This window comes from Pinus tabuliformis, chromosome 3_2 (genome assembly GCF_031772625.1).
Source record: "Pinus tabuliformis cultivar Carrire ecotype Pingquan chromosome 3_2, CPIR1, whole genome shotgun sequence".
NCBI classification, from domain to species: domain Eukaryota; kingdom Viridiplantae; phylum Streptophyta; class Pinopsida; order Pinales; family Pinaceae; genus Pinus; species Pinus tabuliformis.
The window spans coordinates 641,470,886-641,487,912 of record NC_142302.1 but is presented as its reverse complement, the minus strand read 5'-3'; the positions used below and the strand labels follow the sequence as shown (position 1 = coordinate 641,487,912).

Here is a 17,027-nt window from a genome sequence, read left to right as displayed (position 1 = left end):
AGGAGGCTTCAAATACTTGGGTTTATATTTGAAACAAAATAGGTATAATATTAAGGAATGGAAGTGGTTGATCATAAAATTTAAGCTCAAGATGTTAGTTTGGTCACACAAATGGCTCACATTGTGAGGGATGTTAACTTTCATGAAGTCGTTTCTCTAGGGTATATCTATATACTGGATGCATTTGTTCTATCTTCCTAATGACATAATAAAGAGAATAGACTCTATTATAGTTAGGTTCCTTTGGGAAGGGCTTGGTTCTATGAAGAAGATTCACCTAGTTCATTTAGAAGCTCGAGACATGATAATGATGGAGGGTAGAGAATTCAGTACACAAATTTTTTTAGAAAGGATTTACTTGTCAAGAACCTATGGAGAGATTTAAAGGGTGAAGGCATCTAGAGATAGTCATAAAAGGAAAATATTTAAAAAATAGATAGCTTGAGGATTGGATCAAAGAGGGGGCTTTGAAGAAGAAGGTGGCATCATATATATGGAGGAGCATGATGAAGACAAAACAATGGAATTTTGAAATATGAGATGGGAGATTGGTAATGGGAATAACATCAAAATTGGTTTGGATGTTGTAAAGGGTGTAAAAGGAATACACACTTTTTCAATTCCTCTCGTTTGTCATTTTGATAACAGAGTGTTGTAGTCGCTACAACAACCCCAAAATTTGACCCACTTAAAATTTTTGGAGCCCCCCCTTATCACTAAACTTTCAACTTCATCTATGTCCTGTTGAGGTTTCACACCCTCGATACTAAGTCAGGTTTACCTCTAGCACTTGGGCAAATTTCAATCTATAGGTTTCCAACTTAGGTTTTCGCCAAAGTCACAAGTCGGATCTGGAGACCCTATCCTCAACTTAAACGATGTAACCTGTGACCCTTTCAATCACATCTCATTTTTCCCAATTCGTTGAGTCATAGATTCGTCAGGTTTCATAAATATGGACATCTTAAATTCAACGACTCCACGACCTTGTGACCTCACGACCTGTACTTCTCATTAAGGCTCAAGTCCCAAGGTTTCCTAGTTGCCTTATTCTTGGCCTTCTCTCTTGCGATCTAGCATTATTTGCGACTTAACGACCTCATTAGGACATTTGTTCACATGGTCACAAAGTTTCTAGGTCCCGCCATACGAGGGTTTCTCACCCGCGACCCTCCTTATCTTGCGACCTAATGACCTTCAAACCCACACTTGCAACCTTTTCTATATAAAATCCTACCCCCATTTGTCATTCATCGTCTTATTGAAGCACTAAAAGTAGATTTTTTTGGCTACTTGGAAGGCATGGGACTCCTTTTCTTCAGGTAAGCGACTCTTTCCCTACCCTACAATTATTAGTTATGTCATTTTTCTTTCTCTCTCCACATGACCCTGCACCTTCCATTTTAACTAGGATTTACTCATCTCAACGGGCCATTTCAAGGAAAAATTCATCCTAAACTCTCCAATACTCCATTCATTCACTCAATACCATATTTCTAGTGTTCCACATCTCATTTGAAGAGCATTACCTCACTCTTCAATCGAACTTGATCCCTTGTGCCCTTATGAAGTTTGCAGCCAAACCTAGAATCCTCCATTTCGACCTCAAGTCGTGACTTCGCCACCCAGTTACCAAGAGAAGATAGGTCACACTTCTAAAAACCAGGATCGCCTTTATCTCACGACTCGATGACCAAGGCACCCAAGAAACTATTTAACCATTTGGACTTATCACTCTCCTAAAGATCCCTAAGTCGCAAGGTCGCAAAGTTGCACCATATATTTATTCGCATTTCTATGACCTAGTAAGATTGTGACTTAGCGACATCCCCACTTACGACTTAGTTACCTCCATAAATTGTGACCCTATGACCTTCCCTTAAACCAGTTTCTAGCTCAAGTTACTTTTACTACCCCTCACATTATAAAACTTTGTTTATAATTATTGCTCTGGCCAGTATTATTTATGTCGTCATTTTCATCTTGGGATTGTCTATTCAAAATTCTAGGTGACATCGATTTGGATTGCATATCAATATCATATTTCTCTGGAGAGATGGAACCTCCAGTAGTCAAAGCGTCTCACAAGAGTGCAGAAAGTAGTATCCAAGAAATTTTTGAAAGCCCACCTCTGCCATCGATCTACAGAGACACATCATGTAATATCAATAAGAGTGCCAAGATCTTGTGGTGCAACATCTATTCATTGCTCTCTAAGAGAGAAATTCCCCATGACCAAGAGGAATTTAGAGTATATGTCAATATCAAGAGGTCTTAGCTCCAAAAAGTAGTTGTGCATCCACCAGTGTTCCCATGTGTAGGGACCATTAAATGGATATAACGGAACACTGATGTAAACCATTGGGTTATAAGTAGGCACACAAGTGAAGCTTTCACTTCTTTCACTGCCACCGATATTGCTTCCTACTATAAGCTAACAGAGCAGGAAGAGTCCTTCAACACTACGTGGTTTTCAGACTTGAAGCTATCAACCAAAGAAATTCTAAAGTCTTGGTGGCAAGAACCCTCCAAGTTCAGATTCAAGGTAGACTAGGTGTATAGAACGGAGGGCCTTATAAGAGCTTATCAACTCATGGCACCAATGATGAAAAAATTATATGGCATGCTGATATTGACACTTGTTTAGAAACCTGGGTCCCTATCATGTACACGGTAGCCACTAGAGGAACTATTTTCAATTGTGAAAGCATTTTGGCATCAACTTTGAAATCAAACATATAAGAAATAAAGAACGCTGAGAAGGACCAACCATCAGAGTTTACATGGCATCATACCTCCTGGATGTAGTGTGCTTAAGGTGTCATGTTGAGGGATGGAGACAAAAATAGACCCTTAAGATGTCAGAGCCTGTGCAGATTCATTATAAAATATTTTGGGATCCAGGCTACAAGAATATGTATGAGACTACTTCAGATTCATTTACTGCTCCTTTGTACTAGATATTATTTAGAGAAGATGCTCCTTGCATGCTAATATGGTTAAGGAAATGATCATTAAAGTAGTAGATTGGTTTCCCGTTGAATAAGGCACCTTCATCGGATTATTTGGCTCCTACAAGCACCCCCATGCTCTCCAAAAATTTGTGATAGACAAGTTGCTCTTGCAAGAGGTTTGCTATCAGTTGACTATAGGGTTTTCTAAAACATTGGTCAAAGCCAAGAAAAAGCCTTGGCCCGCATTCCCCTTCACTATTGGCACATATACCCTCAAGAATTTCAAAGAGGATGAAGCATAAGATGAAGAAATGAAATGCTTATTCTTCATGGATTTAGATCACCGTAGGTACGACAAAAAGTGGATTGTGGCAACACATTGTAAGGAAGCAGGTTTCAATTGGTCCTATGCTCATACCAAGAATAATCATGAGGATAAAGTTAGAAATTGGTACAATGCTACTAATGAGTTAGGACCAAGTGAACAACAAGAGAAAGACGATGAGTGGGATGAAAACTGCCAAGAGAGTATAAGATTGGAAGCCAAAGCAGCCCAACTCAAGCAGAAGAAAGAGTAGCAGAAGAAGGATGGAGAGAAAAAGAGACATAAAATCAACCATCAAGAAGACTCAGTGGATGAGCAGGAAGAAGGCGAAGAAAAACAAGAAACCCTAGAGGAAAGAAATGTAGCAATAACAATAAATAATCAAGAGATAAGGAGGAAAATGGAAGAGGAGATAAAGAAAGCACAAGGAATGGGAAAATAGTAGGATGAGGAACTAGAACGACAACAGAAGGAGGAATAACTCAAGAGAAAATAGAAAGAGGATAGAAGGAAGCAAGAAGAAGAAGAAATAATTCAACAAGAGGAAGAAGAATGAAGAAAGAAAGAAACAGAACATAAAAGAAAACTAGAGGAAGAAGAATGGAATAAGTTTGAGGAAGAATAACTCAAGAGAAAGCAAGAAGAGAAAGATGTAGAACAAAGAAGGAAGGAATAAGAGCGAAAGAGAAAATAGGAAGAGGATAAGAGAAAGCAAGAAGAGGAAGAAACCAAGAGGCAACAAGAACAGTTGGCTAAGAAAGTTGAACTAGATTGCCTTAATGAACAACATGGAAACACATCAAGTGATCAGCTAGGTCAGAGTTCCGGGACGCAAACTGACTTGTTTCCTTTAGATGTTCCTCCCTCTACTCCGATTACTGGTGGGAACCTTCCACTCAAGGAATTAGGAATACCAGTCGAATAGGAAGAAGAGGTACTTGATATTACTAGATTGAATTTCGATCAAATCCAATGTAAGATAGGAAAATGAGGAAGTGTTATGCCAAGAACACAACCAAGCCCATTCCAGTGATCGCAAAGAAAGAAATCATCTTAGATACTACAATGAACCCTAAAATGAGCACTTTGATCAGATTTTTTCTGTTGTAAAAACCACAGAGGTAACCATGGGTAGACTAAACAGACAACTTTCCAAACTACAAGTCAAGCTCCATGTTGCTGAGCAAAGAGCTGCGAAAACTAAAGAAGAGAATAGGGTTTTGTTCCTATACCATTCAAGCGCAAAAGAGTTGCAAGCTTCTGTTCAATAAGAGGTAGAAACATTAGAAGAAGCCATGTCTGTAGTCTATGAAGAAATGTTGAAGCTTCATCAAACTATAATGCCATTCCCAATGATACAGGTTGAATCTAAGGAGAAGACAACTGTGCTCAAACAAGTTACCACAGTTATTAACAACATATGTGACTGGATTACTAAATATTTGAATTATCCCTACAAAGGATTAGATAACTTCTCAAAACGACAAGGTCTAGATCCACATCAAAGCCCAATCATGAGACAAATTGGTAAAGGATGTGGACAAAGTACTGGCTTTTTATAAGAATTTTCTAAATGGACTAGAATTTTTTTATTGAAGTACACAAAGTAATTTCTATTGGATCTATCAGGGAAGTAAGGAAGCGGGAAGAGGTTCTCCAAGAGATTCAAGCATTTCTCAGTCCTCTCAAACGGGCCTCTGCTATGGAGAATTTATAGGTGACGAAAGAAATAATTACTCAGTATGTGATAAAACCATAAAGGATATATACCAATATTGTGACCTTATCAAACCAAATCAAGGTAAAAGAGAGCACTCTAATACTAGATGCCTTAAAGTGCCTTCACAAAAACAGGGAAGAGTAGCAAAAGGTGGTTAGTGTAGCAACAAAGTACAAGCTTTTGAATTCATATGTTTTATAAGAATTACATGTAGAGGTTCCAAAGTTGTCTATTATTAAGCTGGTAGAATAGAGTAACCTCATTCATGCAACATATGCATATTAGTGTAGTGACCAGAATAATTAGGTTCCCATAGGCATGTGAAAGTTCATGACATAGCTCAATGGTCAAGGCGTAGATTAAAGGTCACCCATATTTTATCAGTAATTACTCATGACACGTCATATGGGACTTTTGGCTTTGGACTTATTCTTTTGTTCATATTGTTTGAGAACTAAGAGATCTTTTAGTGAATGCAAGAAGTAATTTTCTATTTTCACTTATGGATTTGATGGATGTCTCATGTGATGGTGTTATGAATATTCTCAGTTTAATGTTTTAAAGTTCCTAGAACTTTGGCGTACAATCTTCTCGTATGTCATCATGCATTGTGGGATTCCTTCCTGTGGTGAATAGATGGTATATGATGTTTTTACCTTTATGCTTGTGCTAATAAATTGTATCATTGACATTAGCATTATATCATTGTATGATTGCATGCTCATTTATACTTTCACATGGTTATCAATTATGAACTTATTCATGATTGATAAACTTATCTTTACATGTGTGTGGATCTGATTTCAAGATTTGCTGACACTGCTTTTCTTGAGATTCATGCTTTATAGTTATGTTGTTGCTATTCATGACATTTATTATATTGGATTTCTATAGGTTACTTACTTGCATTTGTTGAAGTTTTATTCGTTCTCTTATGTTGACACTTGAAATTGTCCAAAGCAAAATATTACTTAATGAGATGGCGTTTGGGCCCACATACCTGAGGGGACTCCTAAATCAAATGCTATAGGATCTTATTGTGATCCTTCACCAAGGAGTTCCCCTAGCTGTTGGCGGTACATTCCATCTCGTCAACACAAAGAACTTTACTTTCTAAACCAAATCCATGCATATAGGGTCTTTTCTTCTGTACACAATGAATGGCTTAAAGCCAATGAGCTTAACATGTCTATGCCTCTTTTCGCATAATGGGCTATGTACACTTCACAATTATGTCTTGTGGGGATTTAATTAAGAGAGAAAGAAGACAAGCTAGTTTGGGAGGGAGGTATGCACAAAGAACAAATTTGGTTAAAGTGGTATACTCACATATTACACAAGGGAGGATTTCGACGGATAAAGTTGCAAGGTTCCAAAAGACTTGGATATGGGAGTTTCCCTTAAAATTAAAATTTTTTATGTGGTTGGTGGAGCATAATAAGGTCTTAAAGTGGGATAATACTCAAAAAAATGGTTTTAAGGGACCTGGAAGATGTGCTTTATGCAAATAAGCTTTAGAAGATGTGGTACATCTCCTTTTTTTCCTGTCCTTTTGCAGTCTCGGATTGGATTGAGGCCTTCCATTATATTAATCTGCATGTTGTTTGGAACAAGTTTTCCATAGAAAGGTGTCTTAAACAATGGTTTGAGGATTTCAAGACTTTTCATACTTTACCTTTCTATATACTATGGGGCATTTAAATGTGCAGGAATGAAAATATTTTTGAACAAGTGTATCCACATATTAAAGCCACATGTGTAAGGATTACTTCATACTTTCTGGAGATTGGACCGAAGTTGCAAGAGCCTCCTTAGAGACATTTTTTAATTAAGGAGGTATGGACACACTTTCTAGTAGTATTTTTTGACAGGGCATCACAAAATGGGGTTTGTGGCAGTGGGGTGTATTTAGTATTACCGCCAGGTAGTTGGTATCATTTCAGTTGGTCTAGTGAGACATGGACTAACAACATAGCAAAACTTATCGCTCTGTGGGGGGCATTACTTTGTGCAAATTGGCTTGCTATAAAGGTTTTAACAATCTTTGGCGATTTGAAGGTGATCATTGATTAGGTGCAGTTGAGATCTAATTTTAAGATGCCCTCCCTTACATACTCGATATAGCTCATTAGATCTATGATGAGGACTTTCGAGAGCTTAACAATCACACATGTCTATAGAGAACAAAATCTAGTGGTAGACTACCTTTCAAGAAAAGGATGTTATTGCTTCTAGGGAAAGATATACTATTTATCTTTTCAAAATGGATTCCTTCGTCGCATCGGGAGTATAAAAATATAATGGTTTAGAATTCACTGTTACTTCTACATAAAGCCAATGCAGAATCTACATGAAATGAAAAGATCTAGGTTGATTGGTTAAGAGAACGAGAATTTAAATTATAAAAATACAAAGGCTACACAACATCAAATGCGCATCTGGTGTAGTGGTATCATAGTACCCTCCCACGGTACTGACCGGGGTTCGATTCCCCGGATGCGCAGTTAACTTCTAAGGAGTTGAAATGAAATTGTCTTTTACATAATTTCCCCTGTGCGACTCTAAGGTTAATTAACATAAAATGTCGGGTGTAACATTAATTATTTTGGACGAGGAGAAGAATTGGATCGGCGGCATTCGGATCTCAGAATTGACAATCTTTGTATTGTATAACGGTTGTCTGGGTGGTGTAGTTGGTTATCACGTTAGTCTCACACACTAAAGGTCCCCAGCTCGAACCCTGGCTCAGACATGCCTGTGCTGTCGGATTTGTGCGCTTTGCTTGAACCTGGGCTCTTTATACATAACAGTGCATTCAGCATTTTTGTTTTGTCTACTTCACCAATGGCAACAGTGCATTCGGCTTAAACCTGGTCTTATACATAACGGGACATTCAGTTTTTTGTCTGATATGTCTATTTCTAAAACCAAGGCCAACCTTCACTGTCAATAAATGGACGATTATTATAAATAGTACTAATATACTTTCGATAGGTCCACCGTTCGAACCTGGGTTCAGACATAACAGCGCATTGGGTTGTGTGCGCACAGGTAACATAACTGTGCTTTCAGCTTTTTGTCTGATATATTTATTCCTTATTTATTATTATGAGGAATAGACATGGTTTTTATATAAATTGGTTTTGGAGAATTTTAATTTTTAAAAAAATAAGTGAAATGAGATTTAACTAAATTTTGATTTTAAATAAATAAATAAATAAAATTTCATGTCTATTACATCATCCAATAGTAAATTTAATATAAAAATATTTTATTTCACTACATATTAACCTTGGAATCAAACTGTTTCAAGGCAGGCCGTTCCAACCCTTCGATGGCTTGATTGGTTCGGTTTCTGTCGTTATTTCAGGGTTGATTGGTTAACATGGGATTTAGTCATAAAATTTTGTGATTTTTTAATTATCATATCAATGTTTTTTAAATTTATATCAATGTTTTTAAATTTATTAATATTTTTATAAAGAAAAATATTATATACCAAGTATTAAACAGTATATGAAAGATTTTTTGGTGTAAATTACATGATATTTTATTTGTGGACGTGTGTTTCGAACCAACTAGTGTGATTCATGGTCAAGACAAGTTGAATGAACATGCAAAGCAATTTAAATAGATAGAGCAGACCTCCAACGGCTATATTCTGACAACGACTAGATTTTACCAGTATTAGATAGTAGTTAGTCTCTGTTATTTAGTTTAAATATAATGAAATTAATGATTAGTGTTAAATTTTATAATCCGGTTAATTTAAATTTTACTAATTGGTCAATTAAAATATTTTATTATGAAATTCTGTATTGGAGAATCCAATTCTACCCAATCACAATAATAATGCTTTATTAGTCCCTCACACATAGCATGACGTATAAAAATCCATTTCCATAAACATTTTTCAATAACTATAATTGATTTTTAAAAATATATTAAATTTTCTATAACTTATTATATTGTTTTGCAAAATTAAATAATTATGAGAATATTGTAATTAAAGGAAATAAATTTTTTTAAAATAAAATTATAAATTTTTAATTAATTAAAACATATGAAAACATTAATTAATTGTAGTTGAATATTACATAATAGAAATAAAAAATCAAAAAAAATGTGTTCACGAATCACATTAATTAATAACTTAAATTTTCCAAAACTTAAAAAAATTAATTATTTATTTATAAAAATGTACCTATTTTCCTATTAAGCTGAATATATTGTTAGAAGCTTTTGGAAGAAAACTCCGGCTGAAATTTATTTGTCCAAACACAAGTCTCATGGATTGTTATCTATCTTTGTCAACTTTACGCTTTATATGGTGAGTAATGGTATAAGTAAACTGCAATTGCATCATATAGGTTGGAGTTCAAGATCACAATTGTGTTCTATAGTGTTTTGAGTTTAGATTGTTTGTGTGGTAAAGTTTTATACTATATTATATCTCAATTAATAATGTTTAAAAAATTTAAAAAATGCATTCTTTAAGTTAGGGTTTAGGTTAATATGTGAATTGGAAAAGTCATTTTTGATAAATGTCTAGATGTCAAATTACCTTATAAAAAAATATTTATTTTTTATTTAGTATTTGTTTTCTCAAAAGGTTCTTTTTATTCTCTTATGTACAAACAAAACATGATTATTATACATAGCTAATTATTCCCAAGATAAAATCATGTTTTATTTTTGTAAATGTTTGTAAGACATTCTATGAGGATACTAATTGCATTCACTTAAGAAATAGTAAGAGGTGGCTTCATCTTACTCTAAAATTTATTATATAAAAGTGCAATAGAGTAAAATTGATTTCACAATAAAATTGTTTTGAATCACAACTTAAATTTGTAAATATATATATATATGTATGTATGTATGTATGTATGTATGTATATGAAATATCCTTAATTTCACTAGATTTTTAAGAATAATATTTTATAACAACAATAATTTTATCAAATTAATGTTGTTAAATTATATATATATATATATATATATATATATATATATATATATATATATATATATATATTTGTTACCATAAAACAAGTAAAAAAAGACTGAAAAAGTGGTCATTGAATATACTACAACAACATCATTGAATTGAAATGAACTGCAATTTGCATTTGTGCTGCCTTATTTGTATCTTTCTAGTTGTTATAGTTATTTTTAATCCATGTTGAGCCTCCTCCATTGCTACATAATGGACACTGATGTGTTCTATGCTCATTTGTATTGTGAGTAATACATGGTATCAAAGTCTTGGCTCTAGTTTGATTCTATAGTTGTGTTTGACTGGGATGTTGGAGTAATTGTCACGTTCACCTCATTGGAATTAATTACATGGACTAACTACCACCCTAAACCATGAGCCTAACCACCCATCAAAATAATGGTAAGAGCCTCAAAATTTACTAATAACTAACATAAAACTAACCGGTTTAGAAATTTACTCACAACTATAAATTTAGTGCAACTGAAAACCTCGTAATATCAAAGAATGAATAAGTTAATTTTATATTAAATTTATTTATAAATATAAAATATAAATAAAATTTAATCATAATTTTAAGTTTATATAAAATAAAATAATATTAATATTTTTTGTGTTAAGTTAAAATTATTTAAATTATACAAATTTTAGAAAAACTCTAACATTTTATTTGGCTCAATTTAAATAACTCAATAAAAAGTTCAGGCGTAGCTTAAGGAGGCGGAGGAGTTGGGCGAGGAGTTGCTCGGAGAGTTATGTAAATTTTGGTCATATTTAGAGAAAATGTGGCGATGATTTTTGTATATCTAAGTTATAGTTGTTAAAATTCAAAATTTTAAGTGTCCTAGACGTTTTTGATGGTGCTGAATCCATTTCCACCATCAAAAACACGATTCAAACACTGCCTCTACAAGATTTTTTGAAATTATTTTGCCCGGATTGCGACCACTTTTAGCCGTCCGGGCAATTCCTCCACCTCGCTAGACGACTCCAAAGGTTCATGACAAGGCTGTCATTTCCACATATACGGTGAATAATGTTTGACTTTTGCAACGTTTGCCCTCTTTCTAATATAAAATAAGTTTGATGCTCGTATATTTTTATATAAAATAAGTTAATTGTTTTGATGCTCGTAATTCTTCTTCTTCTTCTTCTTCTTCTTCTTCTTTAAAAAGCTTGATAGTATTATATAAAATTGTTCCTAATACAAAATTATATGTGATAGAGAAAGTGTAATAAGTTAATTGTTTTGATGCTCGTAATTCTTTTTTTTTTCTTCAGTACGAAAAAAAGCTTGATAGTATTATATAAAATTGTTCCTAATACAGAATTATATGTGATAGAGAAAGTGTAACTGTGATCCGCAATATAACAGTATATGCAAAAACTAATACTGCAGAATACAGATACTAATTACAGATACAAGTAAATATAGGTACTATAGAGAAACATATACCCAACATTAGCGATACATAAAAACAGAGATACCTGTGCATATACCAAATGATTGATAGTCAGGTTCATGATACATACCAGGACATAATGGAAGATCACTATATACTTGGCAATTTGACTTCTTGTATTTGATGCGAGTCGGTCCCCACTGTGATGATCAGATTCCATACCCCGTACTGAGAGAGAAACCCTTTCTTTGATAGTTCATCTGCGATAATATTCTGTGATCAGTTGACATGGGCGATGGAGAAATCCTTTGTAGATTTCCAGATATAGGAGATTCTATACATCCATCTGGCCAGATTGTGGTTGTTTATGGAGACTTTACTGATAACATGGTCAATTATGAGTTTTGGGTCTTCGTAGATCCAAAGGCAATCAATATTCAGGAATGTATAGAAAAGAAGAAGACCATATAGAGCCATGGCTTCTGCTTTATTGTTTGTCCCTTCACCTCCGTTCCAATATATTGCAAAATGATGATCCTCAAGAATATTAATGGAAACTCCACACGCACATATTCCATCTTTCGCAGCCCCATCAAAGAATGCCCTTGGATATACCAGCTGAGAATGATAATTTTGCTTTGACTTTACATTTACATGTTGAGGAATGGAGGATAGGAGAGTGAAATACATAGAGACGATATGATCAAAAACATATTTGAAACTCTCCTTACAGTTTTGAAATATAAACTTATTCCTCCATTTCCAAATGGACCAAAACACAATAAGAGGGATAGGCCTCCATGTCACCTTCTGTTTACTCCACCATGAAAATGCATCTTTAATGGATGAATGTACGGTGAAATTGAAACCAATATATGAGGCAAGATTCTTCCAAAGTACCTGGGAGTGATAACAATTTAAAAAGATGTGCAGATTGCATTCTGCCTCAGATTGACATATAGAGCAAATAGCAAGGCCATGCCAGTTCATCTTTTGCAGATTGTCCCAGGTAATATTTTTGTTGTGATACACAAGCCATGAGAATAAGATAATCTTGTAGGGGCACCCAGTTTTCCAAAATGCATATGGGAAAATGTTATCGGCAAGTGTAAATTGATCCTCTATTATGGAGAGATAAATATCTTTTACATGAGCATTTATCTTGCCACCCCTACCCCTCCAGAAGATGCCATCCTCATCTTCAGATCTGAATATACACCTGTTCTTCATTCTGCAAATAATCTGACTCCATTGAGATGCTAATGTACCATTGAGGCCCAGTATATTAACTGTTTTTCAGATGGGAATAACACGATGCCACTCGTCAATAGCGTGTGCCCAATAGAAAATTCCCTTTTGGTGGAGGATATGTAAAAGCTGAGGAGGAAAATGGGAAACTTCTTCTCCTCCCATAATAGGATCAAGACCAATTAAAATGCTCTTCGCTGATTGAAAATTACACACAAGATTTTTAAAAAAGAACTGTTGAATCTTATGAAAACTCCTCCATATAGCCAATCCCCGAGCAGGCCCTATTGATCTATACCTATACCAAAAAGAAATATCTCTGTTCCCCATGTATTTCAATCTGATGGCATTACTCCATATATTGTTCCCAAATATAGCTCTCCATAATGATTTACTTAACAAGGCAAGACCAAATTTTTGTAGATCCATGATACCCCAACCCCCCATCTTCTTTAGGAGGGTAAGGTTTGTAAGCTTTGACAGGTGAAATTTTCTTTTTTCCTTACAATCCCCCCATATGAAGTATGTCGTTGATCTATTCAAATTATGAATGACACTGGTCGGAACATAATATAAATGGGCCCAATATACCAAGATTTGGGCTAGCACAGATTGCATTAGAATCATCCTTCCTGCCATAGAGAGACATTTATACTCCCAGCCAACAATTCTTTTATAGAATCTGTTAAGGATCCATGTCTAATCTGACTTAGAATATCCTTTTGGTTTTAGATGATAGCCCAAATATTTCATACCCTCTTTAATAGATTTGGCTTTTATATTGTAAAGATGGGTCAGGTATTCAGTTACTTCCATATTAACTTCCCCATGATGAAAAGATGATTTACCTGAGGCATTAATAAGAAGACTAGTGGTGCTTTGAAAGTTTTCCAAAATCTTGTGCAGATTTATCCAGGTCTGTCTACAGAGCATGGCAAAAATCAATATATCATCCACAAATAGATTATGGGAAAAAACGTTTCCCCTGCTGATTGTTAGATGACGACATATACCCTCACTAACAACCCTTTTTATATGAAGGCTAAGAGAATCCATAACAAGAATGAACAGGAGGGGAGAAAGGGAACATCCCTGACGAAGACCCCTAGCAGCAGAAAAGAAAGGTGATGGAATATCATTTATGAAAATGACATATTTGACATTTTCCACACAAGCCATAATCCAGTTAGTACATTGATTATTGAGCCCAATTTTAATAAGGGGACACCGCAAAAAGCCCCAATCGAGACAATCATAAGCCTTCTTTAAGTCTATTTTGAGGATGGCTGCTTCAATATTTTTGGAGTGCATAGAATGGAGGCATTCTTGTGTAATAGCAACAACTTCCAGAATATTCCTACCTATTAAGAAACCATGTTTCTATTGAGATAAATGGCTTGACAAGATGCCTCAGATCCTTCCTGATATGATTTTAGAAATTATTTTGTAAATGGTGTTATAGAGTGATATGGGTCTAAAGTCTGTAAATGTAAGAGAGTCCTTTTTTTTTGGGATTAAGGCAATGAAAGTAGAGGAGATGACATGATTTATGTTTCCCTTATATCTGGATTCCTCTATCATACCGAAGATATCATTTTTCATCTGATTGAAAAAATGAATAAAAATGCCTATATTCCAACCATCCAGACTTGGGCATTTATCTTTTTTAAATGATTTCATGACTGACAATAGCTCCTCCTCCGTGACACTAGCAAATAAAGGATCACTTTGTTCCTCATCGAACATGGATGGGAAAGGCTCAATACACCAGATGATATCATCCATCCCAATGTCCCGGTCCCTTCTGTAAGAATTCTAAAAAAAAAAATACAGCTTCTTTTGTAATCTCTTCGTAAGAATGCACCAGGTTGCCCTCCTCATTTTTAATTTCCCATATAGCATTTGTTTCCCGTCTCTTATTTGCGAATCTGTGGAAGAATTTAGTGTTCTTGTCGCCCTCCTTTAGCCAAATGGCTCGGCTTTTCAGTGTCCAGGTCGATTCTTCAATGGCTAGGAGACTATGTTTTCTTCTTTCCAGCTCTCATATCCCAGCTCGCACATCCCATGAAATTTTGTGATCGGACATCCTCCTCGCGATTTTGTCAAGCTCCTTGTTAATGTCAAGCAGGGCTAATCTGTTAGAACATTTCTTATTGCATTGCCATTCCTTTACCTTTTTCCTGAGATATGCCATGCAACACAACAAGGATTTAGCTTGTGAAGATGGACCTTGAGGAGAAAATAGTAGCCAAGATTCCTGAACAGTTTTGTTGAACACAGCATCCTCTAACCATATCCTGTTAAACTTGAAGGGATAACCCTTTCGATGATTCAGGGCCATCCATTGCAGGGAGATAGGTCTATGACTCGAAATAAAACAAGGTAAAATACTAGTAGAAGGAAACCCAAGACGTTCCACCAGCCTGTCGTGAATTAAGAAGCGATCAAGTCTTTTACCAAGATATGCATTTCATGTTCTCCCATTATCCCAAGTAGGAGCCAATATTGCAGGACATATATCTACAAAATTATATTGGAGGAGAGCCTCCCTGATGTGGCCTCCCACAGGATCAGTTTTCCTGCCTCTGCCCCACACTTCGTTAGAGCTCAAAGTACAATTTAAGTCCCCTGTTATTAATAAAGAGTTAATCTCCATGATCTCAGAGGACAAGAACTGATTCCAGAATTTTAGGCGATCCTTATATGGGGCATAAACATTTAGGATATGAACAGGGGCATCCATACCCCGGAATTTAGCAAGTACCAGGATACCATCAAAAGATCTAAAGGTCCTCGCCGAAATCCAAATCAGATTCCATAGAACAGCCAGACCCCCCGAATGACCGGAGGCCTCTGTCGCTGAAATATGCCATGATGAGAACATGCGCCTGAAATAGGCAATAGTTTATGGGCAGCCGTGCATTTTTTCTTGAATCAAAATAATTTTAGAGGAGGATGAAAGAAATAAATTCTTAAGAGTCAAAAATTTTGGGTCCACACCAAGACCCCTAATGTTCATAAAGAGGATTTTTATCATGAGGCCCCTTCCCTAGGCTTACTTGCTCTAAGAGGCCTGCATGATGCAAGATCAATAATAGGAATATCAATAAGGGATGGTTCCTGAAGATCAATTTTGGACTTATCCATCCTACCACGAAAATGCTAACTACCTCTATTTTGTTTCCTTCTAACCATGATATTCCCTGCCGAGGTAGGACTAATGATGGGCGAGGATGATTTCCATGGCCTATGGATGGTGACTGGTTGAAGATGAAGAGATTCTCTTCTCAAAAGCAAATCAAGATCATTACCTATTGAATTAGTAGGGGATGATACAGGCGAGTTTGGAGGAGCAACAGATATCGCCAGAGCTTTACCTTTTAAATCAGACTTGTCTTGTTGAGAGGAGTCATGCAAATAAGTCGATGAAGGGGCTTTATCTTTAGGAGTAGACTCGACTTTGTCAGGTGATGGAGAAGAGGATGGTATGAAAGTAATGATGGGGGACATATTGGTGTTTAAAATCAGATGAGGTATAGGAAGAGGATACTTAATGGAAAACCTCGAAGAAGGTTCCAGAGGATAGGGATGTGAGAGAAAGAAATCCCGTGAAACCGTAAGAGGATGAGATGTCGATGCCATATGGAAGGAGAGGTCCAATTTATGCAAAGACTGGGAACGCATAAGGGATGAGGGAGCAACCTTTTTTATTTTAGGAGATACAGAGAGCCGATGAGATGTCTCGCATGACGGGTCTCTTGACTTCAAAAAACACTTTGAAAATCTAGAGAAGCTTTATCAGCAAATGAAGACAAACCTTTTAAATTGTCCCTCTCCTCACCCGCTGCATAGAACTCCTTATCCAATATGGGAGAAAAATATTTCACATGGAAATCCTTCCTTTTTACCTTTCTGCCAGGAAGATGAGGACAGTGCCATTTAAAGTGACCAGTTTTATGATAGAGCGAGCATCGAAAGGGAACACCCCCGTAATGAAGTCTTTGGTGAATAAATAACTCTCCCCAGAAAAGGTCAATGTGATCAGGAAAACCACCCCTGTATTCTTTCTCGATCAGAATCCATTCCACCCGCTTATCCTTGGCGCCTAGACACTTTGGATCCACAAATACAAATTTGCCAATGGTGTTCCCTATATGAGAAAGCGATTCCTTTGTCCATAGTTTAATAGGGAGGCCAGGCAGTTTGACCTAGATGAGATTGTTTTGTGGGGTGTTCCGCAATGGATTGAAACCTATATACCATTTGTGAAGGGCCAAAAAGCTTTTCCCATGAACCCAAGGAAGAACCTATATAGTGTCTAGATCCTTTACATTCAACAAGTGAAAATTGTACCAGTCCTTCATAAGCCTAACAATTT

At 35.8% G+C, this 17,027-nt stretch overlaps 2 non-coding genes across 2 annotated transcripts; both read left to right on the top strand.

Annotated features, from left to right (window-relative positions):
• Nucleotides 1–7,431: 7,431 nt before the first annotated feature.
• Nucleotides 7,432–7,502, top strand: TRNAG-CCC (transfer RNA glycine (anticodon CCC)). The gene has a single exon. It is a non-coding gene; the product is annotated as a tRNA-Gly (tRNA).
• Nucleotides 7,503–7,677: 175 nt separating this feature from the next.
• Nucleotides 7,678–7,751, top strand: TRNAV-CAC (transfer RNA valine (anticodon CAC)). Its single transcript has one exon. It is a non-coding gene; the product is annotated as a tRNA-Val (tRNA).
• Nucleotides 7,752–17,027: the final 9,276 nt, after the last annotated feature.